The following is a 21,710-nucleotide window of genomic DNA, read 5'->3' on the forward strand; positions in this document are numbered from 1 at the left end:
CATAACAGAAAATAGATGTAATTCAAACAATCCCAAAGATCCAGATCTAATGTTTTGGTCCTATCCTTGGACCTTCATCAGAACGCAGCATAATATATAGAGCAAATCAGAAAGAAATTAACTGGAGTATAAATTGGTATACATGTAACATAAAACCAAAAACACATGGGCCACCTGCATAGCGAACAAGTCTGTATGCACCTGTTCACACCACCAAAGAACTTAAAAACACAAAAGCGCACAGAGAGGTCAAAAAATACTCTGTTGTAAAAAAGTCACAGTAAATAAGCAAGTGCTAGTGCTACATGTAACATGTAGGAGCATATTCTATTAAACAGACAAAACCTAAGAAAGAAGCAAAATGAGTGTATACCCTGCTATAAGTAAGCAAAAGCAGTAGTGCATATCAATAACGTGGTACTCACCGTTTTTGATTAAAAAAAGTAAGAAAACATGTTACCAGTGCCTAGGTGTACCCAACCCGGACGGTCCAAACCTCTAGTATTAAAACCTTACCATGTGTAAAAAATGTCCTTAATGTGAATAAGGAGCAAGCATTGTGTAGAGTGCAATGATGGCTAAATGGATGGATGTCCTGCCTTCCACAGCACCACTAGCATTGAATAAAATTCTTCTGTACTTTATATTCTAATATATGAAGCTGAATGTGTGTATGTATGTATGTATGTCCGGGATTGGCATCTGCACCGTCACAGCTACAGCCACAAAATTTTGCACAGTCACTTGTCTGGACCCCGAAAGCGTCATAGGCTATGTTGTGAAGCGAAATTTTAACCCCGCGCTTTCCAATTCACCAAACAATTTTGCCCCTATCTACATAATGGGGAAAAAGTGAAAGGAAAAGTGTTGGAGGCGTCACAGCTACAGCCACAAAATTTTGCACAGTCACACGTCTGGACCCCGAGAGCGTCATAGTCTATGTTGTGAGGTGAAATTTTAACCCTGCGCTTTCCAATTCACCAAACAATTTTGCCCCTATGTACATAATGGGGAAAAAGTGAAAGGAAAAGTGTTGGAGGCGTCGCAGCTACAGCCACAAAATTTTGCACAGTCACACGTCTGGACCCCGAGAGCGTCATAGGCTATGTTGTGAGGTGAAATTTTTACCCCGCGCTTTCCAATTCACCAAACAATTTTGCCCCTATCTACATAATGGGGAAAAAGTGAAAGGAAAAGTGTTGGAGGCAAATTGACAGCTGCCAGATGTGAACAAGGGGGACTTAAAGTGTGAGAGCGATGGCGCCAAAGAGTATATACCGTACAGTTGCTAAGCTGCGGCCCCGACATGGGATACTCACCACACACGGGGATATGAACACACACACAAAATGTGCCACACACTACCACGTGCTTGAACACATATTACCCTCAGCACACATTTCACCACACATACACCAACCTCGCCACATAAAAGTTGAAACACAAAAGTCGCCGCTCAAAACTCACTACGCGCAAAACTCGCCACAAGTGCAAAACTCACCTCATGGAAAACTCGCCACACGCAAAACTTGCACACGCGGAAAAATTGCCACATGCACAAAAGTTGCAACACATGCAAAAGTTGCCTCACACAAAACTTGAACATACTCAAAAGGCATCACACATAAAACTCGCCATGCGCAAAACTCGCCATGCGCAAAACTTGCTACACTAACCTGTCACATGCAACTCGACACACAAAAAGTTGCTACACGCATGTTGCCACACGCAACTCAACACACACAACTTGAAAAACGAAACTCGTCCTAAAACACACACAAGTCTGGTATTATCCTTCAAAAATAAAAATCTGATTAATAAGCAGACAAACTACAAGAGCAACAAATGTACCATATTGGAAATACGGCAGCTGTCAGTCACATGACCTGTCTATTATGTGTATGTGAGCTAATATATACTGCCAGGGGGAGGTCTTCCTGTTGGCTGGGGATTTATCAGGCTGCCAATTTAGCTTACAAATACTGAGGTAAAAATACTGAGCAAATAACGTGGGAACGAGGTCTAATACAGGAGGAGATGACACACAGGTATATACTATATAAAGGGGAGATGACACACAGATATATACTATACACAGGAGAGATGACACACAGGTATATACTATATAGAGGAGGAGATGACATACAGGTACATACAGGAGGAGATGACATACAGGTATATACTATATACAGGAGGAGATGACACACAGGTATATACTATATACAGGAGCAGATGACCTACAGGTATATACTATATACAGGAGGAGATGACATACAGGTATATGCTATATATAGAAGATGACATACAGGTATATACTATATTCAGGAGGAGATGACACACAGATATATACTATATACAGGGGAGATGACACACAGGTATATACTATATACAGGAGGAGATGACATACAGGTATATACTATATATAGAAGATGACATACAGGTATATACTATATACAGGGGAGATGACACAGCAGGTATATACTATATACAGGGGAGATGTCATACAGGTATATACTATATACGGGAGATGACATACAGGTGTATACTATATATAAGGGAGATGACAAACATGTATATACTGAGGTGAAAATGAGAGGTGTGAGGTGAAAATGAAAAGGTGTGAGTGCAAAATGAGAGGAGTGAGGGAAAATAGTGGAGTGATCGGAAAATGACAGATGTGAGGTCGAAATGACAAGTGTTAGGGGGGAATGAGAGGAGTGAGGGAGAAAATGAGAGGTGTGAGGGAGAAAATGAGAGATATGAGGGGGAAAATGAAAGATGTGATTGGGAAAATGAGAGGCGTGATGGGAAAATAAGAGACATGAGGTGCTATAACTAACCACAGATATTTACTATGCCCAGGCAACGCCTGGCTCTTCAGCTAGTCCTTTATAAGTGCCATCTATTTACTGATTTATTGATAGTTATGACCAAACTTGTGGTTGGACTAATTTTATCATTTCACTTTATTAAAGGCTCTTGAAGGTTAAAGGGAACCTGTCACCCCCAAAATCGAAGATGAGCTAAGCCCACCGGCATCAGGGGCTTATCTACAGCATTCTGTAATGCTGTAGATAAGCCCCCGATGTATCCTAAAAGATGAGAAAAAGAGGTTAGATTATACTCACCCAGGGGCGGTCCCACTGCGGTCCGGTCCGATGGGTGTCGTGGTCCGGGTCCTCCCATCTTCATACGATGATGTCCTCTTCTTGTATTCACACTATGGCTCCAGCGCAGGCCTACTTTGTCGGCCCTGTTGAGGGCAGAGCAAATTATTGCAGTGCGCAGGCGCCGGGAAAGGTCAGAGAGGCCCAGCGCCTGCGTACTGCAGTACTTTGCTTTGCCCTCAACAGGGTAGACAAAGTACGCCGGTGCCGGAGCCGCAGCGTGAAGACAAGAAGAGGACATTATCCTATGAAGATAGGAGGCCCCGTAACGGTCTGCAATGCCCATCGGATCGGACCACAGCAGGTCCGCCCCTGGGTGAGTATAATCTAACCTCTTTTTCTCACCTTTCAGGATACACTGGGGGCTTATCTACAGCATTACAGAACTCATGTTTCCTTTGTATCGCCTTCATATACTGTGATGCATGCAACAGTTGTCCACTTTTTCAAAAACTCTTTTTGTTTGAAAAGTCCCCTGAAAGAAAACAAACCAGATTGTATGGCTATTAAGCCCTCATCAGCGATCAGCTGTAATCTGCAGTGAAACATGATACCAACAGCGCCACCACTGGGTTTCAGGAAGGGTGTATACAAGGGTATATCTATGTGCCCATTTTGTACTCTGCCAATTTATGGGAAACTGGCCTGATGGATGTCACTTTGCAAATTTAAAATAACCTAACGGGATACTTGAAAATGGGTTTTCTGTCACAGAAACCTGCAAAACGTCACAGCACACATTCTTTCCAATTAATTTCTTTGTGCACTGTGCAGTATTAGGCCGGCGTCACACTAGCGAGTTTTACAGATGTATGAGAGGCTAAATAGATAGCTAAAATAAATGTCTGCACACATACAATAGGTATATATATATATATATCTATATATATATATATAGATATATATATATATGTGTATATATATATATGCATATATATATATGTCAGTGAGACACACATATATATATATGTATTTATATTTAATTCAGCGCTAGATAGCAGAAAAGCCGGTAATTCAATTGCCGGCTTTTGCTATCTCGTTCCCAAACCCGACAGGATATGAGACATGGTTTACATACAGTAAACCATTTCATATCCCTTATTTTTTAAGATATTCCTCACTAATAATGTTCCAAGTATCTGTGTGCAAAATTTGGGGGCTCTAGCTGTTATAATAAAGGGTAAAATCACGGAAAAAATTGGCGTGGGCTCCCGCGCAATTTTCTCCACTAGAGTGGGAAAGCCAGTGACTGAGGGCAGATATTAATAGCCCAGAGAGGGACCATGGTTATTGGCCCCCCTGGCTAAAAACATCTGCCCCCAGCCACCCCAGAAAAGGCACATCTGGAAGATGCGCCTATTCTGGCACTTAGCCTCTCTCTTCCCACTCCCATGTAGTGGTGGGATATGGGGTAATTAAGGGTTAATGTCACCTTGCTATTGTAAGGTGACATTAAGCCAGGTTAATAATGGAGAGATGTCAATAAGACACCTATCCAATATTAATCCAATAGTAGTAAATGGTTAATATCACACAGACATTAGGAAAAAAGTATTTTATTGAAATAAAGACACAGGGTGTTGTAATAGTTTATTATACTCTCAATCCAATTGAAGACCCTTGTCACCTGAAACAAAGTTAACATAAAAAACAACAATGTCCCATGCCTTTCGTCATTCAGTCTTGTCCCACACTGTAAATCCATCTGAAAGGGTTAAATAATTTTACAAGCAGGAGCTTGCTAATGCAGCCGCCCCTGCCTGTAAAAACTGGGGAATGAATGGAAAGCAGGGGAACGTAGCTACCTAGACTTGCGGTGTTGCGCCCCCTGCTGCCATAACCTCAGATGAACTCGAGCGTGGGAATTTTCTGAATATTTTCTCACGCTCGAGTTCATCTGAGGTTATGCCAGCAGGGGGCGCAGCACCGCAAGTCTAGGTAGCTACGTTCCCCTGCTTTCCATTCATTCCCCACTTTTTACAGGCAGGAGCACATTCTGGGACCTAATTCCAGTATACTGATGGGTTACAATCCAACCGGGGGGCCTACTAAGGTCCCATCGATGGTATTTACCTCCTCCTATGAAGCTCAGCCCGCAGAGAACATCGATTTTACTGTATACTGCAGTAGTGCATTATATATGTCAAGACATCAAAAGTTCAAGTCACCACAGGGAACTAAAAGATAAAGTGAAAATGGATAAAGAAAATGTTTTAAAAGCGATAAAAGATAAGAAAAAATCAACCTCCATTTCCCTAATTTAAAACAAAGAAATAAAAAATAAACATTCAGTATTTTCATGCCTGTAACGTCCATACTGTGAAAAAAGGCAAAAAGCCAAACTGCATAAAAAAAATCGAATTGCTCTTTTTTCGTCAATGTACATCCTTCCCAAAAATGCAAGAAAAAATTCTCAAAATGTCATAGGCTAAACTTGAAAATGTCAGCTCACCCGAGGCAAAAAAATAAAACAAACGAAAAAATGAAAAAAAAAAAGTGTTGGGTATCAGAAAATGGGAACACAAACCATTAATAATAAAATAAACAAAGAAAATATTCACCGAAATAAGCTAAAAAGCATAAAACACAAAAACGTCATACATGTTTGTCATTTCTTACTGAGCTGATGAATAATTTGGCTAAATTATTATTACCACACACTGAAATCAGTAGGAAAGGTAAGCTAAAAAAAAACCAAATGATGTTATGGCATTTTGGTTTTAACCATTTCACACATCTTGGTTTTTTTTTCCCTGTCTTTCACTACATTAGGCCGGTTTCACATGTCAGTGGCTCCAGTACGTGAGGTGACAGTTTCCTCACGTACTGGAGCCACTGACACACGTAGACACAGTGAAATCAATGCATCTGTGCAGATGTCATTGATTTTTTGCGGACCGTGTCTCCGTGTGCCAAACACGGAGACATGTCAGTGTTCGTGGGAGCGCACGGATTAAAGTCAATGGGTCCGTGTAAAACACGTACCGCACACGGACGTTGTTCGTGTGCAGTCCGTGTGCCGTGCAGTAGACAGCGCTACTGTAAGCGCTGTCCCCCCCCACTGGTGCTGAAGCCGCGATTCATATCTTCCCTGCAGCAGCATTTGCTGTAGAGAAGATATGAATAATCGTGTTTAAAATAAAGATCCATGTGCCCACCCCACTCCCACCCCCTGTGCGACCCCCTCCCCCCCCCCCCCCCGCTGTTCTTAAAATACTCACCTGGCTCCCTCGCTGCCTGGCGCTGCTTCCTGTCCTGGCCGCACCTTCTACTGTATGAGCGGTCACGTGGGGCCGCCGATTACAGTCATGAATATGCGGCTCCACCCCTATGGGAGATTCATTACTGTAAATGAGCGGCCCCACGTGACCGCTCATACAGTAGAAGGTACGGCCAGGACAGAAAGCAGCGCCAGCCAGCGAGGGAGCCAGGTGAGTATTTTAAGAACAGCAGGCTGGCGCACAGGGGGTGGGAGGGGGGTGGGCACATAGATCTTTATTTTAAACATGATTATTCATATCTTCTCTACAGCAAACGCTGCTGCAGGGAAGATATGAATGGCAGCTTCAGCACCAGATGCAGGGGACAGCGCTAAACTTTAGCGCTGTCTCCTGCACGGTGCGTGTGGTACCCAGTGGGCACACGGGCGGCACACGTGTGCCACAGAAATGCACGGGCACACTGACACGGATAATTCCGGTACCGATATTTCCGGTACCGGAATTATCTGGACGTGTGAGACTGCCCTAACATGGTAAAGAGAATGGTGTCATTAAAAAAATCAGCTCGTCCAGCAAATAATAAGGCTAAACAAAATAATAAGGGTAAGGTTCCACGTTCTGGATTCCTGGTGCTTTGGACGGAGCAGAAAACTTGCTCCGCCCAAAACGCCGCCCCCTTCTATACGTGCAGTGATCCCCGATGTGTTCATTGCACACATCCAGAATCACCACACACCATACATAGGGCCCTGTGATTTACCTTGCGGCGACACACTGTCGTTGCAAGGTAAAGGGACATGCTGCGTTCTAAAAAGATGCACCACATGTCCAGAAACGCAGGGCCGCCGGATGCGTGTTCGCACGCATAGTGGAGACGGGATTTCATAAAATCCCCTCCACTATGCAGTAACATCTGGACGCTGCGGATTGAACGCTGCGGTTGTACGGAGTGTTCAATCCGCAGCTAATCCGGATGTAATCCTGAACGTGGACACATAACCTCAAAGTTTTGGCTGCTGGAAGAAGGGAAAAAAAAGCTAGTGCAGATAACAAATGTTTCAGTCCTAAAAGGGTTAAATATTTACACAGGTTTTTATTTTATATATTTACTGTAAACAAACACATGTGTCTGTGCGCATATTGTATATTAGGCTTAAAAAACAGTACCGGTGTCATCAGTGTTTTCCATCGGTGTGTCTTCCGTGTGCCCATTTTTACCATCAGTGTCATCCGTGTGTCAACGGTGTGTCCATTTTTACCATCAGTATTTATCATCAGTGTGTCCATTTTTACTATGTGTTTTCTAGTGTGTCATCCATGTGCCTGTTTTTACCACCAGTGTGTCAGCCGTATCCCTGTTTTTACCATCCATGTGTCATCAGTGTGTCATCCGTGTGTCCATTTTTACTACCAGTGTTTTCCATCAGTGTGTCATCCGTGTGTCCATTTTTACTACCAGTGTTTTCCATCAGTGTGTCATCCGTGTGTCCATTTTTACCATCAGTGTTTTCCATCAATGTGTCATCCGTGTGTCCATTTTTACTACCAGTGTTTTCCATCAGTGTGTCATCCGTGTGTCCATTTTTACCATCAGTGTTTTCCATCAATGTGTCATCCGTGTGTCCATTTTTACCATCAGTGTCATTCGTGTGTCCATTTTTTGTTTTCCATCAGTCTGTTATCAGTGTTTTTCACAGATGGATAAAAAAAAAGAAATTCATTACAAAGCTTCTCTTACACCTTGCAGTGTTAAATACGGATAGCACACAGATTATACACTGATGCCACCCGTGTACTGTACGTGTTTGTCACAGACCCATAGACTTATATTTTTTTATATTTATCTTCATTCAAACTTGACTATCCTCTATTTACTTTAATCTAGAAAATTGTTAAATTGTTAAACCACCCCATCCCTGCCCCGCTTGATTGTAATTCTTTTATTGAAGACCTATAGAAAGAAAACAAATTATAATATTTTATAGAGTTTTACAAGTAAAAACTTAAGTAATGCTAAACAATGCAGTAATAAATGATACCAGTAGATGGTGATGGAGCAAAGAGGAACGATTCGAGGCTCGGTGGATCACAGCGCCCACCCAGACTTAACATTAGGTTGGAAATAGACTAGCGTACGGCATCCGATATGAGAGCATCACATGTGATATGCTGCGAGGGTGAGCCGAGTGTCAGTGCTCCGATTCTCTTGCATGAGTCGAAGCACAGATGTGGAGGAGACTGAGAAAGTAATTTCTCCATCTCCTCCATGGTCTGATTTGGCGTATATTAGACTGCACTGGGATGACATCAGAGTGCAGTCCAATGTTTCAGATGTACCCATAAACGTGTATGGGTGTGAGTGAGTCGAGTCTTGGTGCCAATTGCTCCATGCTGCCGAATCGGCATGAGAAAACAATCGCAGATCTGAGCTGCCCATAGAATACCACTGAGATATTTTATCACATAGCACTCGGCAATGTTATACCCTAGTGTGACCAAGGCCTTAGGTCATAAATCCAAATCCCTGAAGCCTTTGAGAGCAAATTTAACAAATAATAACAAATGTATCTGTCTTCATTAAGAGTCTTGGGGTCACAGTGTTAACCTAGACATGAATAGTGCCACAGCCACTGATTTATGGCATCAACCAATATGACGAATCTAAGTAACCTTGTATCAGCAAATGGGGGTGTAGTTACAGACTGTTTCCAGTTTCCAGTTGAAAAGATACAGGAAAGATATATACATATATATCTTTGGACTATATTAGCCAGTACATAGAGAAATATTAAGTCTTCAGTGGTTGATACTTTTCTATTTTTCTATATCAACGTGCTCCTCAGCCCTTGTGGGGGCATCACAACTCTGGACCAGACCTCAATCACAGGACAATAAAACTTTCACTCTCCTTATCTATGAAATGTTCCAATATTTACGGCCACAGCTGTTTATTTCTCACCCATAATGATAGTTCTGCTTCACATCACTTGCCTTATCTATTGCATTATTTCTGTGCTCTGCTGTGTATAAATATGTGACTCTTCAGATTTTGTGTTATTCTATGCCTGATGAAGAGACCTGAGTAGTCTCCAAAGCTCGCAATTTTTAACCATCTGAGGACTCTCAAATCTAAATAATTTTCAGTTGAAAAGAGTAATTTTAGGACCGAGATTTTCTTGACTGCTTCTGCTTCTACCAACATTAAAAGGAAAAATGTTGTATTCATGCTATTAAAAGAAAATTTATATATATATTTTAACCCCCTTCTGACCTCGGACGGGATAGTACGTCCGAGGTCAGATCCCCTGCTTTGATGCAGGGCTCCGCGGTGAGCCCGCATCAAAGCCGGGACATGTCAGCTGTTTTGAACAGCTGACATGTGCCCGTAATAGGCGTGGGCAGAATCGCGATCTGCCCGCATCTATTAACTAGTTAAATGCCGCTGTCAAACGCAGACAGCGGCATTTAACCACCACTTCCGGCCGGGCGGCCGGAAATGATCGCATCGCCGACCCCCGTCACATGATCGGAGGTCGGCGATGCTTCAGAATAGTAACCATAGAGGTCCTAGGGACCTCTATGGTTACTGATCACCGGTGGCTGTGAGCGCCACCCTGTGGTCGGCGCTTACAGCACACCTCCATTTCTGCTACATAGCAGCGATCAGCAGATCGCTGCTATGTAGCAGAGGCGATCGAGTTGTGCCTGCTTCTAGCCTCCCATGGAGGCTATTGAAGCATGGCAAAAGTAAAAAAAAAAGTTTAAAAAAATGTGAAAAAAATAAAAAAAATATAAAAGTTTAAATCACCCCCCTTTCGCCCCAATCAAAATAAATCTATAAAAAAAAAATCAAATCTACACATATTTGGTATGAAACCAGAACACATGAGCTGCGCGCACAGTGAACAAGCCCGTAGAGACATGTTCACACCACCAAGAGACTTGAAAACACAAAAAAGCACAGTAAAACCAAAAACACACTGTTGCAAAAAAATCACAGTGGACAGCAAGTGCTAGTAAAAAGATGGAAAAAACAGGGTATTTGGTTGATACGTTTTTTGCAAAAAATGTATATTAAGCCGCTCTACCAAACGTCAAGGTATACCCATATCAGAGCAGTCCTAACTAATGTATGTAATCCCTATCTGATGTATTTAAAACCTGGTCATATGTACAATACCTGTATGAGCAGGATTCAGAAAAGGAATGTCCATGTGGACACGCTGGACAGAACGGCTCCTGTGCGCACAGCTCAAAAAAAGGGGTGGAGGCCTCCCCAGTCTTGTAGACACAAGAAAACAATTATATGAAACCAGAACACATGAGCTGCACGCACAGTGAACAAGCCCGTAGAGACATGTTCACACCACCAAGAGACTTGAAAACACAAAAAAGCACAGTAAAACCAAAAACACACTGTTGCAAAAAAATCACAGTGGACAGCAAGTGCTAGTAAAAAGATGGAAAAAACAGGGTATTTGGTTGATACGTTTTTTGCAAAAAATGTATATTAAGCCGCTCTACCAAACGTCAAGGTATACCCATATCAGAGCAGTCCTAACTAATGTATGTAATCCCTATCTGATGTATTTAAAACCTGGTCATATGTACAATACAGTGGGGCAAAAAAGTATTTAGTCAGTCAGCAATAGTGCAAGTTCCACCACTTAAAAAGATGAGAGGCGTCTGTGATTTACATCATAGGTAGACCTCAACTATGGGAGACAAACTGAGAAAAAAAAATCCAGAAAATCACATTGTCTGTTTTTTTAACATTTTATTTGCATATTATGGTGGAAAATAAGTATTTGGTCAGAAACAAAATTTCATCTCAATACTTTGTAATATATCCTTTGTTGGCAATGACAGAGGTCAAACGTTTTCTGTAAGTCTTCACAAGGTTGCCACACACTGTTGTTGGTATGTTGGCCCATTCCTCCATGCAGATCTCCTCTAGAGCAGTGATGTTTTTGGCTTTTCGCTTGGCAACACGGACTTTCAACTCCCTCCAAAGGTTTTCTATAGGGTTGAGATCTGGAGACTGGCTAGGCCACTGCAGGACCTTGAAATGCTTCTTACGAAGCCACTCCTTCGTTGCTCTGGCGGTGTGCTTTGGATCATTGTCATGTTGAAAGACCCAGCCACGTTTCATCTTCAATGCCCTTGCTGATGGAAAGAGGTTTGCACTCAAAATCTCACGATACATGGCCCCATTCATTCTTTCATGTACCCGGATCAGTCGTCCTGGCCCCTTTGCAGAGAAACAGCCCCAAAGCATGATGTTTCCACCACCATGTTTTACAGTAGGTATGGTGTTTGATGGATGCAACTCAGTATTCTTTTCCCTCCAAACACGACAAGTTGTGTTTCTACCAAACAGTTCCAGTTTGGTTTCATCAGACCATAGGACATTCTCCCAAAACTCCTCTGGATCATCCAAATGCTCTCTAGCAAACTTCAGACGGGCCCGGACATGTACTGGCTTAAGCAGTGGGACACGTCTGGCACTGCAGGATCTGAGTCCATGGTGGCGTAGTGTGTTACTTATGGTAGGCCTTGTTACATTGGTCCCAGCTCTCTGCAGTTCATTCACTAGGTCCCCCCGTGTGGTTCTGGGATTTTTGCTCACCGTTCTTGTGATCATTCTGACCCCACGGGGTGGGATTTTGCGTGGAGCCCCAGATCGAGGGAGATTATCAGTGGTCTTGTATGTCTTCCATTTTCTAATTATTGCTCCCACTGTTGATTTCTTCACTCCAAGCTGGTTGGCTATTGCAGATTCAGTCTTCCCAGCCTGGTGCAGGGCTACAATTTTGTTTCTGGTGTCCTTTGACAGCTCTTTGGTCTTCACCATAGTGGAGTTTGGAGACAGACTGTTTGAGGGTGTGCACAGGTGTCTTTTTATACTGATAACAAGTTTAAACAGGTGCCATTACTACAGGTAATGAGTGGAGGAAAGAGGAGACTCTTAAAGAAGAAGTTACAGGTCTGTGAGAGCCAGAAATCTTGATTGTTTGTTTCTGACCAAATACTTATTTTCCACCATAATATGCAAATAAAATGATAAAAAAACAGACAATGTGATTTTCTGGATTTTTTTTTCTCAGTTTGTCTCCCATAGTTGAGGTCTACCTATGATGTAAATTACAGACGCCTCTCATCTTTTTAAGTGGTGGAACTTGCACTATTGCTGACTGACTAAATACTTTTTTGCCCCACTGTACCTGTATGAGCAGGATTCAGAAAAGGAATGTCCATGTGGACACGCTGGACAGAACGGCTCCTGTGCGCACAGCTCAAAAAAAGAGGGGTGGAGGCCTCCCCAGTCTTGTAGACACAAGAAAACAATTATATGAAACCAGAACACATGAGCTGCGCGCACAGTGAACAAGCCCGTAGAGACATGTTCACACCACCAAGAGACTTGAAAACACAAAAAAGCACAGTAAAACCAAAAACACACTGTTGCAAAAAAATCACAGTGGACAGCAAGTGCTAGTAAAAAGATGGAAAAAACAGGGTATTTGGTTGATACGTTTTTTGCAAAAAATGTATATTAAGCCGCTCTACCAAACGTCAAGGTATACCCATATCAGAGCAGTCCTAACTAATGTATGTAATCCCTATCTGATGTATTTAAAACCTGGTCATATGTACAATACCTGTATGAGCAGGATTCAGAAAAGGAATGTCCATGTGGACACGCTGGACAGAACGGCTCCTGTGCGCACAGCTGAAAAAAAGAGGGGTGGAGGCCTCCCCAGTCTTGTAGACACAAGAAAACAATTATATGAAACCAGAACCCATGAGCTGCGCGCACAGTGAACAAGCCCGTAGAGACATGTTCACACCACCAAGAGACTTGAAAACACAAAAAAGCACAGTAAAACCAAAAACACACTGTTGCAAAAAAATCACAGTGGACAGCAAGTGCTAGTAAAAAGATGGAAAAAACAGGGTATTTGGTTGATACGTTTTTTGCAAAAAATTTATATTAAGCCGCTCTACCAAACGTCAAGGTATACCCATATCAGAGCAGTCCTAACTAATGTATGTAATCCCTATCTGATGTATTTAAAACCTGGTCATATGTACAATACCTGTATGAGCAGGATTCAGAAAAGGAATGTCCATGTGGACACGCTGGACAGAACGGCTCCTGTGCGCACAGATCAAAAAAAGAGGGGTGGAGGCCTCCCCAGTCTTGTAGACACAAGAAAACAATTATATGAAACCAGAACACATGAGCTGCGCGCACAGTGAACAAGCCCGTAGAGACATGTTCACACCACCAAGAGACTTGAAAACACAAAAAAGCACAGTAAAACCAAAAACACACTGTTGCAAAAAAAATCACAGTGGACAGCAAGTGCTAGTAAAAAGATGGAAAAAACAGGGTATTTGGTTGATACGTTTTTTGCAAAAAATGTATATTAAGCCGCTCTACCAAACGTCAAGGTATACCCATATCAGAGCAGTCCTAACTAATGTATGTAATCCCTATCTGATGTATTTAAAACCTGGTCATATGTACAATACCTGTATGAGCAGGATTCAGAAAAGGAATGTCCATGTGGACACGCTGGACAGAACGGCTCCTGTGCGCACAGCTCAAAAAAAGAGGGGTGGAGGCCTCCCCAGTCTTGTAGACACAAGAAAACAATTATATGAAACCAGAACACATGAGCTGCGCGCACAGTGAACAAGCCCGTAGAGACATGTTCACACCACCAAGAGACTTGAAAACACAAAAAAGCACAGTAAAACCAAAAACACACTGTTGCAAAAAAATCACAGTGGACAGCAAGTGCTAGTAAAAAGATGGAAAGCCGTTCTGTCCAGCGTGTCCACATGGACATTCCTTTTCTGAATCCTGCTCATACAGGTATTGTACATATGACCAGGTTTTAAATACATCAGATAGGGATTACATACATTAGTTAGGACTGCTCTGATATGGGTATACCTTGACGTTTGGTAGAGCGGCTTAATATACATTTTTTGCAAAAAACGTATCAACCAAATACCCTGTTTTTTCCATCTTTTTACTAGCACTTGCTGTCCACTGTGATTTTTTTGCAACAGTGTGTTTTTGGTTTTACTGTGCTTTTTTGTGTTTTCAAGTCTCTTGGTGGTGTGAACATGTCTCTACGGGCTTGTTCACTGTGCGCGCAGCTCATGTGTTCTGGTTTCATATAATTGTTTTCTTGTGTCTACAAGACTGGGGAGGCCTCCACCCCTCTTTTTTTGAGCTGTGCGCACAGGAGCCGTTCTGTCCAGCGTGTCCACATGGACATTCCTTTTCTGAATCCTGCTCATACAGGTATTGTACATATGACCAGGTTTTAAATACATCAGATAGGGATTACATACATTAGTTAGGACTGCTCTGATATGGGTATACCTTGACGTTTGGTAGAGCGGCTTAATATACATTTTTTGCAAAAAACGTATCAACCAAACACCCTGTTTTTTCCATCTTTTTACTAGCACTTGCTGTCCACTGTGATTTTTTTGCAACAGTGTGTTTTTGGTTTTACTGTGCTTTTTTGTGTTTTCAAGTCTCTTGGTGGTGTGAACATGTCTCTACGGGCTTGTTCACTGTGCGCGCAGCTCATGTGTTCTGGTTTCATATAATTGTTTTCTTGTGTCTACAAGACTGGGGAGGCCTCCACCCCTCTTTTTTTGAGCTGTGCGCACAGGAGCCGTTCTGTCCAGCGTGTCCACATGGACATTCCTTTTCTGAATCCTGCTCATACAGGTATTGTACATATGACCAGGTTTTAAATACATCAGATAGGGATTACATACATTAGTTAGGACTGCTCTGATATGGGTATACCTTGACGTTTGGTAGAGCGGCTTAATATACATTTTTTGCAAAAAACGTATCAACCAAATACCCTGTTTTTTCCATCTTTTTACTAGCACTTGCTGTCCACTGTGATTTTTTTGCAACAGTGTGTTTTTGGTTTTACTGTGCTTTTTTGTGTTTTCAAGTCTCTTGGTGGTGTGAACATGTCTCTACGGGCTTGTTCACTGTGCGCGCAGCTCATGTGTTCTGGTTTCATATAATTGTTTTCTTGTGTCTACAAGACTGGGGAGGCCTCCACCCCTCTTTTTTTGAGCTGTGCGCACAGGAGCCGTTCTGTCCAGCGTGTCCACATGGACATTCCTTTTCTGAATCCTGCTCATACAGGTATTGTACATATGACCAGGTTTTAAATACATCAGATAGGGATTACATACATTAGTTAGGACTGCTCTGATATGGGTATACCTTGACGTTTGGTAGAGCGGCTTAATATACATTTTTTGCAAAAAACGTATCAACCAAATACCCTGTTTTTTCCATCTTTTTACTAGCACTTGCTGTCCACTGTGATTTTTTTGCAACAGTGTGTTTTTGGTTTTACTGTGCTTTTTTGTGTTTTCAAGTCTCTTGGTGGTGTGAACATGTCTCTACGGGCTTGTTCACTGTGCGCGCAGCTCATGTGTTCTGGTTTCATATAATTGTTTTCTTGTGTCTACAAGACTGGGGAGGCCTCCACCCCTCTTTTTTTGAGCTGTGCGCACAGGAGCCGTTCTGTCCAGCGTGTCCACATGGACATTCCTTTTCTGAATCCTGCTCATACAGGTATTGTACATATGACCAGGTTTTAAATACATCAGATAGGGATTACATACATTAGTTAGGACTGCTCTGATATGGGTATACCTTGACGTTTGGTAGAGCGGCTTAATATACATTTTTTGCAAAAAACGTATCAACCAAATACCCTGTTTTTTCCATCTTTTTACTAGCACTTGCTGTCCACTGTGATTTTTTTGCAACAGTGTGTTTTTGGTTTTACTGTGCTTTTTTGTGTTTACATATTTGGTATGGCCACGCTCAGAATCGCCCGATCTATCAATTAAAAAAAGCATTAACCTGATCGCTAAACGGCGTAGCGAGAAAAAAATTAGAAACGCCAGAATTACGTTTTTTAGGTCGCCGCGACATTGCATTAAAATGCAATAACAGGCGATCAAAAGAACGTATCTGCACCAAAATGCCATCGTTAAAAACGCCAGCTCGGCACGCAAAAAATAAGCCCTCAACCGACCCCAGATCACGAAAAATGGAGACACTACGAGTGTCGGAAAATGGCGCAATTTTTTTTTTTTTTTAGCAAAGTTTGGAATTTTTTTTCACCACTTAGATAAAAAATAACCTAGACATGTTAGGTGTCTATGAACTCGTACTGACCTGGAGAATCATAATGGCAGGTCAGTTTTAGCATTTAATGAACCTAGCAAAAAAGCCAAACAAAAAACAAGTGTGGGATTGCACTTTTTTTTGCAATTTCACCGCACTTGGAATTTTTTTCCCGTTTTCTAGTACACGACATGCTAAATCCAATGATGTCGTTCAAAATCCAATGAAGTCGTTCAAAAGTACAACTCGTCCCGCAAAAAATAAGCCCTCACATGGCCAAATTGACGGAAAAATAAAAAAGTTATGGCTCTGGGAAGGAGGGGAGTGAAAAACGAACACGGAAAAACGAAAAATCCCAAGGTGATGAAGGGGTTAACATGCCAAAATATTCACACGCTAGATCTAGGCTTATAAGAAATTAAATAAATAAAAATTCTTTCTAATTATTTTGTTTTATTTTCTTGGCTGCAACAGGAATGAATCAGACTTTAAAATGATAGAATATGGACCCTTTCTGAGGCGTTCTTTACTTAAAGGGAACCTGTCAGGTCCCCAGTGCCTCCAGAACTAGCAGCAGTTATGTCTCACAGGGAATATGCATATCACATACTTGTGGTCACAGGACTACCTGCTTCCAGAAACGGAACCGTAGAATCCTCACAGCGTGCAGTGCGTGCAATATGGGGATTGACAAGGAGACTTGTAGCTTTTCATCAGACAACCGTTTCTAAAAATGTTGGTCATTTGGCCTTTCTTTCACAGCCACTGTGTGTTCAATGTACATAGCACACGGTATTAGGTGTCAATGGTCAATATTGTCATTTAGCGAGTCTAACAGCAAGCAGTGTAACCTTTATCTCTCTTCGCCTGAGGCTATGTGCCCACGTAGCGGATTTGGCTACGGATCCGCAGCTGTTTTCCATGCGTTGTACAGTTCATTTAAACCTATGTAGAACCAAATATGCAGTTCACATGCTGCTCAAAATACCGCACGGAAACGCTGCGTTGTATTTTCCACAGCATTTCAATTCTTTGTGCGGATTTGACAGTGGTTTACACCTGCTCCTCAATAGGAATCCACAGGTGTAAAACTGCAGGTGGAATCCGCACAAAACTGCAGGAAATCCATGGTAAATCCGCAGGTAAATCCACAGGTAATCTGCAATATGTGCACATAGCCTGAATGCTCTTGTAATCTAATTTAGGATAACATCAAAGTTGAACTTTGGTTTGGTCATAAATCAGCAAAAAGAGCAGGCCGGAGCGAGCCGTCCCCTCCCCCCCACAGACGGCGTACGTGCAGGCTATCATGACAGGGGTTTGGAGAGGGAGGATAAAAGGGGTGGGAACATGTTTAGGGGAGTGGGATAGTATGCATTAAGGGGGGTTTATAGGGCTAGGTAGGGGGTGGGGTTGGCCAGTTCCCACTCTGGAGGTCTAAGACTGACCAGGCGGGAAAAGGTAAACGGGTTGAGTTGGGCTCGGTCAGTGGTTCGCTCATGTGCCCTGTTCGTTGTTTTCAGGCGTTTGCTAGCCTGCGGCCGGTTTTGGATGGTCCTTTGTTGTGTCACGAGGATGGTTCCTTTTTATCCAAATTTCAGTTTGTTGCTGTTTTTCGAAAAGCCTTGTCGGAGTTGGGTTTAGACGCTTCTCGTTTTGCGTCGCACTCATTTCGTATTGGGGCCGCGACTGAAGCGGCTCTGGGGGGATTGGCCCCTGAAGTGGTTCAGAGGATAGGGAGATGGGAGTCTGGGCGTTACAAGAGCTATGCTAGACCATGAAGGCCTTGCGTTTTGTTTTTATTGTACGCCTGTATTTTGTCGTGTCATTGTTTTGGATTTTAAGTTGTTTGTATTTTCTAGGTCGAACCTCCATGTTGGTTTGGATCGTCGGCCACTCTTTTGTCTATTGGGGCGCAAGGCGAGCGGATGTTCGGCGGGACGGACGTCAACTCGGTTTTTCAAGGGACGTGGCCGTGGTCAGGTGGCTGGGTTTTAGGGGTTTGTGTTGGAGTGGCGTTATGCAGGAAGTGCATAAAGGTATTGGGTTGGACAGAACTCCTGACATTTTAGTTCTTCACGTAGGGGTGCAACGATTTGGGGGTTCGCCCTTGCCGCGAATTGATCCGGGATATAAAACACGATCTGCTGAGACTGTGGGTGTCTTTCCTGGATTTGTTAGTCGTATGGTCAGATATCGTCCCGAGGAGGTGCTGGCGACATGCCAGATCTGTGGAAAGGATCGACAAAGCCCGAATTAAGGTGAATCGGGCTATATCTAGTTTTGTCGTTAGAAACGGTGGTCTGTTCATCCGTCATTTTGAATTGGAAAAAGGGGGAGATGAATTTCTCCTGGGAGATGGTGTTCATTTGAATGCGGTGGGCATCGATTTGTGGGCTCTCGGTTTGCAGAGCGGTATTGAAAGGGCCATAGCGGTCAAGTTTGGGGGGGCCTCGGGTACTTGAGGTGTTCAAGTACCTCTCGCTGTGGCGGTGGGAGGGGTCCTTGGAGTTGGTACTAAATTGGCCTGGGGGATCCGTCGGGATACGGATTCTTTAGTTGGTGTAAAGTTGGTTTCGGGTCTGGTGGTTTGGGGGGATCTTGGCAACGGTGGGCCGGATTCCCAGGTGTTAGGTGGACAATGGTAGCCCTTCGGGATATTTTGGTGCTCCCGAGCCAGGTGGTTGCGGCTGGGAGTAAATTATGGTCTGGTTTTTCTGTCCACTCTATATATTATGTTTTACCACCAGTTTGGAGCTTCAAGGACCTCCCCACGTTACTTTATCGTTAATGTTTGTATGTTTTATAATAAAGGCCACTGTGGCCAATTATTATCCAAGTTTTGAATCCTGTCTTTATTGGGGTTTATTTGGGTACTTGGGAGGGGGCCTGAAGATGGGAGGATCCGACTAAGTTATCGAACAATACCAATGTCAAGAGCAGGCCGGAGTGAGCCGTCCCCTCCCCCCCACAGACGGCGTACGTGCAGGCCGTCATGACAGGGGTTTGGAGAGGGAGGATAAAAGGGGTGGGAACATGTTTAGGGGAGTGGGATAGTATGCATTAGGGGGGTTTATAGGGCTAGGTAGGGGGTGGGGTTGGCCAGTTCCCGCTCTGGAGGTCTAAGACTGACCAGGCGGGAAAAGGTAAACGGGTTGAGTTGGGCTCGGTCAGTGGTTCGCTCATGTGCCCTGTTCGTTGTTTTCAGGCGTTTGCTAGCCTGCGGCCGGTTTTGGATGGTCCTTTGTTGTGTCACGAGGATGGTTCCTTTTTATCCAAATTTCAGTTTGTTGCTGTTTTTCGAAAAGCCTTGTCGGAGTTGGGTTTAGACGCTTCTCGTTTTGCGTCGCACTCATTTCGTATTGGGGCCGCGACTGAAGCGGCTCTGGGGGGATTGGCCCCTGAAGTGGTTCAGAGGATAGGGAGATGGGAGTCTGGGCGTTACAAGAGCTATGCTAGACCATGAAGGCCTTGCGTTTTGTTTTTATTGTACGCCTGTATTTTGTCGTGTCATTGTTTTGGATTTTAAGTTGTTTGTATTTTCTAGGTCGAACCCCCATGTTGGTTTGGATCGTCGGCCACTCTTTCGTCTATTGGGGCGCAAGGCGAGCGGATGTTCGGCGGGACGGACGTCAACTCGGTTTTTCAAGGGACGTGGCCGTGGTCAGGTGGCTGGGTTTTAGGGGTTTGTGTTGGAGTGGCGTTATGCAGGAAGTGCATAAAGGTATTGGGTTGGACAGAACTCCTGACATTTTAGTTCTTCACGTAGGGGGGCAACGATTTGGGGGTTCGCCCTTGCCGCGAATTGATCCGGGATATAAAACACGATCTGCTGAGACTGTGGGTGTCTTTCCTGGATTTGTTAGTCGTATGGTCAGATATCGTCCCGAGGAGGTGCTGGCGACATGCCAGATCTGTGGAAAGGATCGACAAAGCCCGAATTAAGGTGAATCGGGCTATATCTAGTTTTGTCGTTAGAAACGGTGGTCTGTTCATCCGTCATTTTGAATTGGAAAAAGGGGGAGATGAATTTCTCCTGGGAGATGGTGTTCATTTGAATGCGGTGGGCATCGATTTGTGGGCTCTCGGTTTGCAGAGCGGTATTGAAAGGGCCATAGCGGTCAAGTTTGGGGGGGCCTCGGGTACTTGAGGTGTTCAAGTACCTCTCGCTGTGGCGGTGGGAGGGGTCCTTGGAGTTGGTACTAAATTGGCCTGGGGGATCCGTCGGGATACGGATTCTTCAGTTGGTGTAAAGTTGGTTTCGGGTCTGGTGGTTTGAGGGGATCTTGGCAACGGTGGGCCGGATTCCCAGGTGTTAGGTGGACAATGGTAGCCCTTCGGGGTATTTTGGTGCTCCCGAGCCAGGTGGTTGCGGCTGGGAGTAAATTATGGTCTGGTTTTTCTGTCCACTCTATATATTATGTTTTACCACCAGTTTGGAGCTTCAAGGACCTCCCCACGTTACTTTATCATTAATGTTTGTATGTTTTATAATAAAGGCCACTGTGGCCAATTATTATCCAAGTTTTGAATCCTGTCTTTATTGGGGTTTATTTGGGTACTTGGGAGGGGGCCTGAAGATGGGAGGATCCGACTAAGTTATCGAACAATACCAATGTCAAGAGCAGGCCGGAGCGAGCCGTCCCCTCCCCTCCCACAGACGGCGTACGTGCAGGCCGTCATGACAGGGGTTTGGAGAGGGAGGATAAAAGGGGTGGGAACATGTTTAGGGGAGTGGGATAGTATGCATTAGGGGGAGTTTATAGGGCTAGGTAGGGGGTGGGGTTGGCCAGTTCACGCTCTGGAGGCCAATAGTGAGTTCCCGCCCGCCCGCCCTGTTTTTTCCGTTTTTTCTCTTTTGGAGCGTTTTTGGGGCTAAGTTGCTCCAGGTCATGGTGGCTGGTAGCGGTGGGAGGGGTCCTTGGAGTTGGTACTAAATTGACCTGGGGGATCCGTCGGGATACGGATTCTTCAGTTGGTGTAAAGTTGGTTTCGGGTCTGGTGGTTTGGGGGGATCTTGACAATGGTGGACCGGATTCCCAGGTGTTAGGTGGACAATGGTAGCCCTTCGGGGTATTTTGGTGCTCCCGAGCCAGGTGGTTGCGGCTGGGAGTAAATTATGGT

At 43.8% G+C, this 21,710-nt stretch overlaps 1 protein-coding gene across 1 annotated transcript in view; it reads right to left on the reverse strand.

The window, feature by feature from the left end:
* Positions 1-21,710, reverse strand: part of CRYBA1 (crystallin beta A1) — a 426,252-nt gene that overhangs the window by 118,774 nt on the left and 285,768 nt on the right. The window lies entirely within an intron of this gene.

Source organism: Ranitomeya imitator, chromosome 3 (assembly GCF_032444005.1).
Source record: "Ranitomeya imitator isolate aRanImi1 chromosome 3, aRanImi1.pri, whole genome shotgun sequence".
Classification (NCBI taxonomy): Eukaryota; Metazoa; Chordata; class Amphibia; order Anura; family Dendrobatidae; genus Ranitomeya; species Ranitomeya imitator.